Below are 8,286 nucleotides of genomic sequence, written 5' to 3' on the forward strand. Positions count from 1 at the left end.
TCTCCAAAGATAATTCATTATATTTGTTACCCATCTCCAAAGATGCCCCACCATCTTTGTTACTTGTCTCCAAAGATAATTCATTATATTTGTTACCCATCTCCAAAGATGCCCCACCATCTTTGTTACTTGTCTCCAAAGATAATTCATTATATTTGTTGGCCATCTCCAAAGATGCACCACCATCTTTGTTACTTGTCTCCAAAGATAATTCATTATATTTGTTGCCCATCTCCAAAGATACCCCACCATCTTTGTTACTTGTTTCCAAAGATAATTCATTATATTTGTTTCCCATCTCCAAAGATGTCCACTATCATTGTCGCCCTTCTCCAAAGATACCCAACCTTCTTTTTTACCCATCTCCAAAGTTATTTCGTTAGATTTTCACCAAGGGTGATTATTGTTTTCTTACTTGAAATTTAACTTTTAAGATATAAGATGTACGTATAAAAGATAACCGATTTTAAACGGATAACAAAAGTGTGGTAAAGTATTTCTATCTCTTCCGACTAATAAAAATTACCAAGTTTCAAACAGAGTTTTGTCTGAGGACGTAAATAAAGGCCTAAGGTTAAAGCACTAGATTACATTAACAGTTTTTATGACATTTCTAGGTTTTGTTTTCGAAACATTCTCTAGTTTCATTAAAATAACTAAAACAGAAAACATAACCGCAAAGTTTAATTTTTTCAGCCCCTTGATTTATAAAATACCTCTCAGGGGTTCGCACAAGTTTTGAATCGAAATATTTAAAATAAGACAGTGGGATACGGTCAACATATCGATGAAAATATTTTACTAATTAATAATCTTACCTATTATCATCATCAGTACTGGGAGAATCGAGAAACACCCCAGAAATACTAATGAAGGTGCTAAATAGAAAGAAATATAAGACAATATATTTTAAAAATAGAGTAATTTTAGTATTTCAACATTATGTTTGTGGTTGTGAATAAAAAGTATTATAAACAACACATTGTCAATTCGTAACCACATTTTTAGTATTGACTGAGATAAAACAGTGACAACAATACACTGGAAAAATATTGTTACCAATAGGAGTTATCTAATTAAAGCATTCTGAGTGTTGATTGAGATAAAATAGTAACCACAATACACCGGAAAATATTGTTACCTCCAAGAATTATCTGATTCAAGCATTTTGAGGTTTGATTGGGATAAAACAGTAACAACAATACAGTGGAAAAATATTGTTACCTTCAAGAATTATCTGATTAAAGCATTATGAGGTTTGATTGAGATAAAACAGTAACCACAATACACTGAAAAAAATATTGTTACCTTCAAGAATAACTGATTAAAGCATTTTAAGGTTTGATTGAGATAAAACAGTAACAACAATACAGTGGAAAAATATTGTTACCACCAGGAATTATCATTGAATTGTTGATAAACATAAAAAAGTAACCACAGATTTAGTTTCCTTGGTTACATTATTTAAAAGTAACAGTCTTCATTTTGCACATAATTTTTTAGTATGCATCACAGTTTTAATTTTAGAAATAGGAGGGAATCCTCAATAGCTGCGGCTGTAATTAAATTTCAAATCGATTAAGAGATGGAGCTATGAGCTAAAATTTTGTACTTGAAAAACAAGAGGGAATCCTCAATGGCCGCGGCTGTAATTTGATCTCAAATCGGTCGAGAGGTATGGAGCTGTGAGCTAAAAATTTGTACTTGAAAAAACAAAAACAAAAAAACTCAGAGCCATTTAATCAGCCACTATGCCGCGGCTAAAAAAGTTCTGATCATCGTCCCATATATATAAAATGTTTTTGATAATATACCAGGGTTTAATGCGTAAGAAATATTCTGATTAGCAGTCAAAATTTCAAATGTTTTTACCAACATACAATAGATTTACTATTTTGAAAAGAACTATAAACTGATCATATTGCTTCCATTTTTTTCCTGACAATTCTGATTGATAGCAATGGAGATATATTTGTATTCATTACGCTTTATGTCTTTACTGAATAGACTTGAAAATTGTTCACTAGTTATTATTACTGCTTATAGGCCTGGAATGGCCTGGTGGTTACGGAGTGCTCGACTCGCAATCTGAGGGTCGTGAGTTCGAGTCCCCGTCACATCGAACAAGTTCGCCCTTTCAGCCGTGGGGGCGTTATAATAAAACGGTAAGTCCCACTATCAGTTGGTAAAAGAATACCTCGAGAGTTGGCGGTGGGTGGTATTGAGTAGCTGCCTTCCCTCTAGTTTATCACTGGTAAGTTAGGGATGGCTAGTGCAGATAGCTCTCGTGCAGCTTTGCGCGAAATTCAAAACAAACCAAACGAAATTACTGTTTACACAGAAACATGCAGAATGTACGCATGCAACAACATTCTGCCCCCCCCCCAGAGGCACAGCGGTATGTCTTTGGAGTTACAACGCTAGAAACCGTGTTTCGATACCCGTGATGCAATATTATTAACCTATATTTGTTACGCGATACTAAGATTTCCAATATTACTAACCCTCATTTGATACGCGATACTAGTTATGATTTCCAATATTATTAACCCAGTCTTGTTACGCGATACTAATTAATATTTCCAATATTGTTAACCCAGATATTTTTACACGGTATCAACTAAGATTCTTCATATATTTCATCCATATTCGTTTCCCCAAATTAATAAAACTAATGATATTGTTAACCCAGGTCTGTTACGCGATATCAAAGAATAACCGGCCATGTTGTTTATCCGCATTTATTATTTCATACAAACAAGAATCACGATATTGTTAACCCAGATGTGTAACCTGATACGAAGTAATAACACATGCGGATGCCTTGCTCCCTATCATTAAATTACTCGAATACCGTTAAAATTCATGTTCTAACACCTAATAAGAAACACAATATTTTGAACCCAACCTTGCTCCTTATCAACAAACTAGAATATTATTAACTCAAGGACGTGTTTAAATCTCTAATGATAACCACAACATTCTGAACCCAGCCTTGCTCCCTATCAACAAACTACAATATTATTAACTCAGGGACGTGTTTAAATCCCTAATGATAACCACAACATTTTTAACCCAGCTTTGCTCCCTATCAACAAACTATAACTACAATATTATTAACTCAGGGACGTGTTATAACACCTAATGATAACCACAATATTTTTAACCCAGCCTTGCTCCCTATCAACAAACTCTTTTACCAACGAATAGTGGGATTGACCGTCACTATATAACACCCTCCCGGCTGAAAGGGCGAGCATGTTTGGTGTGACTGGGATTCGAAACCGCGACCTTCAGGTTGCGAGTCGAGCGCCCTAGCCACCTGGTCAACATATCAGTTGATGATTGAACCGTCCTGGAGAATGAAATGGGCATACATGCGATCACATATAAAGATATACCAGTCAAGTCACTCACGGAATGGTGTGTGTGTGTGTGTGCTTGGAACACGGCAAGCCTTTACGATGGAGCCATTTGCAATGGAAATTTCTCTTTAGGGATATTAAAAAAGATTTACGGTTGAGAACGACCAGATGCAGCAACATGATCTATAACGAGGCTCCAAAGTCGTTTTAACATAATGTACTCAACTTCAACTGTGTATACATATACAAATTATTTTAAAGTGCATAGTAGCTACCCAGAGATTTTGCTGGATAAAACGTATGTTCAATGATTATTTTATAGGGCAGGGAGTGGCCTAATGGTTAATGTGTCTAGATATGTTAGATATACACAACTGTTTCTGGTTAATTATAGCCCGAGTGTTAAATTTTGTTATATTTAGAAAAGATAGTTTGGTTTGTTTATTTATGTAACCGTGTACGAATCATACGTTGTGTAGTTCAATTGTTGTGAGCTTGAGCTTGGTGTATTATTGCGTCATGTTACTAGGAACTTCTAAATTTTTCTCATTGTTTCAATTGGGTGTTATCGCATTATATTACTGCGTTGGTGTAGAACGTTCTAGGCTTCTATCAGTCTATAAATACGTGGACAAAATGTAGTTCAAGTTAGCTAGACAAAGATAGACAGTTAGTTAGATAGCTAGAGCTGGATTGTGTGTTTGTGAGTTTAGCTATAAAAAGCGTACAGTGACGCTTTTTTTAAGTGAAATTATCACAGATTGTATTGTAACAACAGAGTAGAGAATAATAATTTTTCCTGCCAGTTAAATTCTGAAGTAATTGAACAAACCTGTGTGTACTTTTGAGGAAAAGGGACAATTATTTAAAGCTCTGGATACAACATAGTAACTTAAGTGAACTTATCGACGATTATTTTGTAATAACGGAGCAGAGAAGAACAATTCGTCTTGTCAATTGTGTTCTAAATTAACTGAACCCGCCTGTGTGAACTTAGAGCTCTGGATACAACTGTGGTGATTAACTGTGTAACGTTTAACGAATATTTGTATATACATTTTAATTGTTTTAATGTATTATTTTCAAACAAGTGGACTGTGTGCTGTTTGTTCATTGTTGAGATTTATCGCCAACAAGTGACAGACACCTACTGTAAAGAATCCTGCCCATCCATGTATAAAATATGATAGGCCTGCTACGGACTGGTTGTCTCCAATTCTGTTACTATTTTTAAATTATGAATGGTTATACCTCAACTTTAGGGATATCTGACAGGCTGTGTAGTCCACGTGTTGCATAAAGTGTTGTTCAGGTTGAAAATAAATACCAGATAACAGGTTGAAAATATCAGAGGTTACAGGTTAAAATACCCTAGGTTATGGGTTTAAAGTACCAAACAAATATCAGAGGTTACAGGTTAAAATACCCTAGGTTATGGGTTTAAAGTACCAAACAAATATCAGAGATTACAGTTTGAAAATACCAAATAAATACCAGAGATTACAGTTTGAAAATACTAAATACCAGATATTACAGGATGAAAATACCAAATACATACAGGAGATTACTTGATAACAAAACGACTATTTGTGAAAAATAAAAATTTGGTTCATATTTAGCTTAGAAAGGTTATCATGCACGTTAATAAAGGCTCACAGAGCAATGACACAATATTATACATCTAAAATTAACTAAGGAATGATTGTTGTTACAAAATTCAGCTACTTGAGGCAGGTCTGTCCAGACTGTGAGACAAAAGACTTGATGGTAATGAATCAACTTTACACTCAACGAATCATCAGCTCATTCTCTTCACAAAACACACACCAGGTTTGAGTTTTATGCTTGCTATCTCTCGTGCTAATTTGTTTCTCTAACAATCGTACACAAAATTACTACATTTTGTTGCTGTAGCTTAGTAAAAAACGACAATTGATTTTCTTATCTATTATTTAAGAGAATAATAATATGTTAGCGTATTTAGAGATATATTTGGTAATGTCTGGGCAAACTTTGTTAATTAAAATATGTTGTAGGTTATTTTTTTTAGTAATAATGTTTGTATTGTTGTTTAGCCAGAGGGAGATATGAAATAATTTGATAGGCGTTGCTTAAAGTTAGTTACCTAGTTTTTTAAGGTAAAGCTACACAATGGGCTATCTGCGCTTTGTCCACAGCGAGGAATCAACCACTGGATGTTAGCACTATAAGTCGTAAACTTACCGCTGACCCACTGGGGGATGGTTTTTTAACGATCAGAACCTCCTTAAAAGTATATACAAAACGATTCCAGCCTATGAAACACGAGTTAGGCTAGAGTAGGTGAGACTGATTATTGAGTTAGCGAATCTGCTTGTCAATTTGTCTGTTACTGCGAGCCAGATAGTCAGTTAGTCCAGTTTTTTTGAAGTTGTTGTATTTGCATCTACTGTGAACTTAGGTTTATTGTTCAGTTGTCGTTAGTAAAGCTAACTTGTAGAGCTTGTAGTCAAATAAATATAACGCTTTCATTAAGTAGACAGGACTTTGTATTTTTCTTTTTAATGAATAATCCAAACGAGTAAGTCTAACAATAGAAACAGTTACAACATCAATATAAGGATTGAGGGTTATTTTGGTAAAAATAAAATAGAATCCACATTAAACCTAAAATGACGACAAGTACTGGGTGTGAGATTGATAATTTAATGGAATGAGGAAATAATTTAAAACGCAGTCTCTGACCCAGTGGCAGAAAATTTTGGTAAGTGTTGGAGAATCCCATCAAATCAGGAAGCCTAAGAGTGACGTAATGACAATGTGGGGCACAATTTATGGATCATTTTGTCATGCTGTTTTCTCTTATCTGAGCAGTCGTTAAGTTATTTCTATCCTACCAAGTGGACCACCTGCACACTATGGTCCTGCTATTTCGCCTAATGGCGAAATAGCATGACCATAGTGTGCAGGTGGTCCACTTTGGTAGATATAGAATAATTTCCTATATTTCCAAAGTGGACCAACTGCCCACTGTGGCCATGATATTTCGCCATTATTCTATATCTACCAAAGTGAACCACCTGCACACTATGGTCATGTTATTTCACAATTATTCTATATCTACCAAAGTGGACCACCTGCACACTATGGTTATGCTATTTCGCCATTATCCTATATTTCCAAAGTGGACCAACTGTCCACTGTGGCCATGATATTTCGCCATTATTCTATATCTACCAAAGTGGACCACCTGCTCACTATGGCCATGTTATTTCACAATTATTCTATATCTACCAAAGTGGACCACCTGCACACTATGGTCATGCTATTTCGCCATTATTCTATATCTACCAAAGTGAACCACCTGCACACTATGGTCATGCTATTTCGCCATTATTCTATATCTACCAAAGTGGACCACCTGCACACTATGGTCATGCTATTTCGCCATTATTCTATATCTACCACAGTGGACCACCTGCACACTATGGTCATGCTATTTCGCCATTATTCTATATCTACCAAAGTGGACCACCTGCACACTATGGTTATACTATTTCGCCATTATTTTTGTATTACACCCTTCTCTTATCTTTGTAATATTTTTGCACTTCACTCAGAAAATGTCTTCATATTCATTGCTTCTTGAATCGCCCTCCTCCTTCTGCTCTCATCCCCATTTTAGGGCAAGTCATTGAATACATCCATAAATTTACTACTCCTGTACGCAGATGTACCTCTCTTTGGGCATTGACAACACCTCTTCCACCAAAGCTTCTCTCGCTTCTCTTATGACTGCCTGTTTGAGCAACTGATGTGCCATCATGATTGCATCCACACTTGATACACTTAGAACACCTTGAACATTTGGTTACTTTATGTTTGCAGGTTAGCTTTGAATCAGACCTCATTTCCTTTTCGATAACAACAAACACTCAAAGATTCTGGCTCATTATCTCAGCAGTTCATCAGAGTTTTCACAAGTGTTTTTCAAATACATTGTCTAATTTCATCACTGTCTCAGCTTTGGCCCTTTCTAAGTATACCAGTTTTAGAAATACTAGCTTTGGACATCCTTCATTCAAGAGACGAACATACAGTTCCTTCTCCGAGTCTCTTCTATTCATACTACTGCACCAAAGAAGAGAAAAGATGTCAATGTCAGCACATTCCAGCATCTGTTATAGCATCGTGGTATACATCCCTTATCTGTTGAATAAAAATTCCTCACTGTTTATTATTCAGATAAGTGTCACATCGTGAACCATTAAACCTTTCCAACTCTTGAGTAATTAGAGAATGGCCATGCGATATGCTGTGACTAAATGCACAATAACTGTGTCTGCTGCAGCCTTTTACATTTATTTTTTTGCAACAGCTTCAGCATGACTGTTGCTTGATGTTGACCTAAAAGTCTGTTTCTTCTTTCTATGTACTGATGGCGGCTTTGTGTGATGCTGATTTGAAATGTTTCAAGACTGACTCCGTTTTCACTTTCTCAGTTTTAGTTGACAAAGATGAAATATTATATTTTGCAAAATGTTTGCACACAAAACTAATTAAATAGTGTCATTATCCATGTGACATGCAAAATCTAAACAGTGGCGAACCATAAGTTATTGCAGGTTTAATCTCAATTTCAATAAAGTCACATGTTTCACATTCATTCAAGATTTAGTGCTGTTTTGACACGGTTGTTTTGGTAATTCTGATATGTCAACTTTAAGCACAAAAATCACCAAATTATTACAGAAATTAAAACATTTTTATGTAGAATATAGACCCGTTGAATTAAATACAATTCGATTTATCATGTTCGTAAATAATAAAATAAGAAAAACTTTTAAGCTCAACATGGTCAGTCAGCGAAATTAGATCAAAATTAAAACAAAAATTTTTTCCACTTAAAACGATTGAAGTTTGTTTGTTTTGAATTTCGCAC

The 8,286-nt window shown here is 35.1% G+C and overlaps 1 long non-coding RNA gene across 1 annotated transcript in view; it reads right to left on the bottom strand.

Moving 5' to 3' along the window:
* Positions 1 to 817: 817 nt before the first annotated feature.
* The window catches only part of LOC111088061, a 53,302-nt gene continuing 45,833 nt past the window's right edge, over positions 818 to 8,286 (bottom strand). Inside the window, exon 3 of the long non-coding RNA XR_002612679.1 lies at positions 818 to 878. This is a non-coding gene — a long non-coding RNA (uncharacterized LOC111088061). The remainder of the gene's footprint in view (positions 879 to 8,286) is intronic.

Source organism: Limulus polyphemus, unplaced genomic scaffold, assembly GCF_000517525.1.
Source record: "Limulus polyphemus unplaced genomic scaffold, Limulus_polyphemus-2.1.2 Scaffold3065, whole genome shotgun sequence".
Taxonomy (NCBI): domain Eukaryota; kingdom Metazoa; phylum Arthropoda; class Merostomata; order Xiphosura; family Limulidae; genus Limulus; species Limulus polyphemus.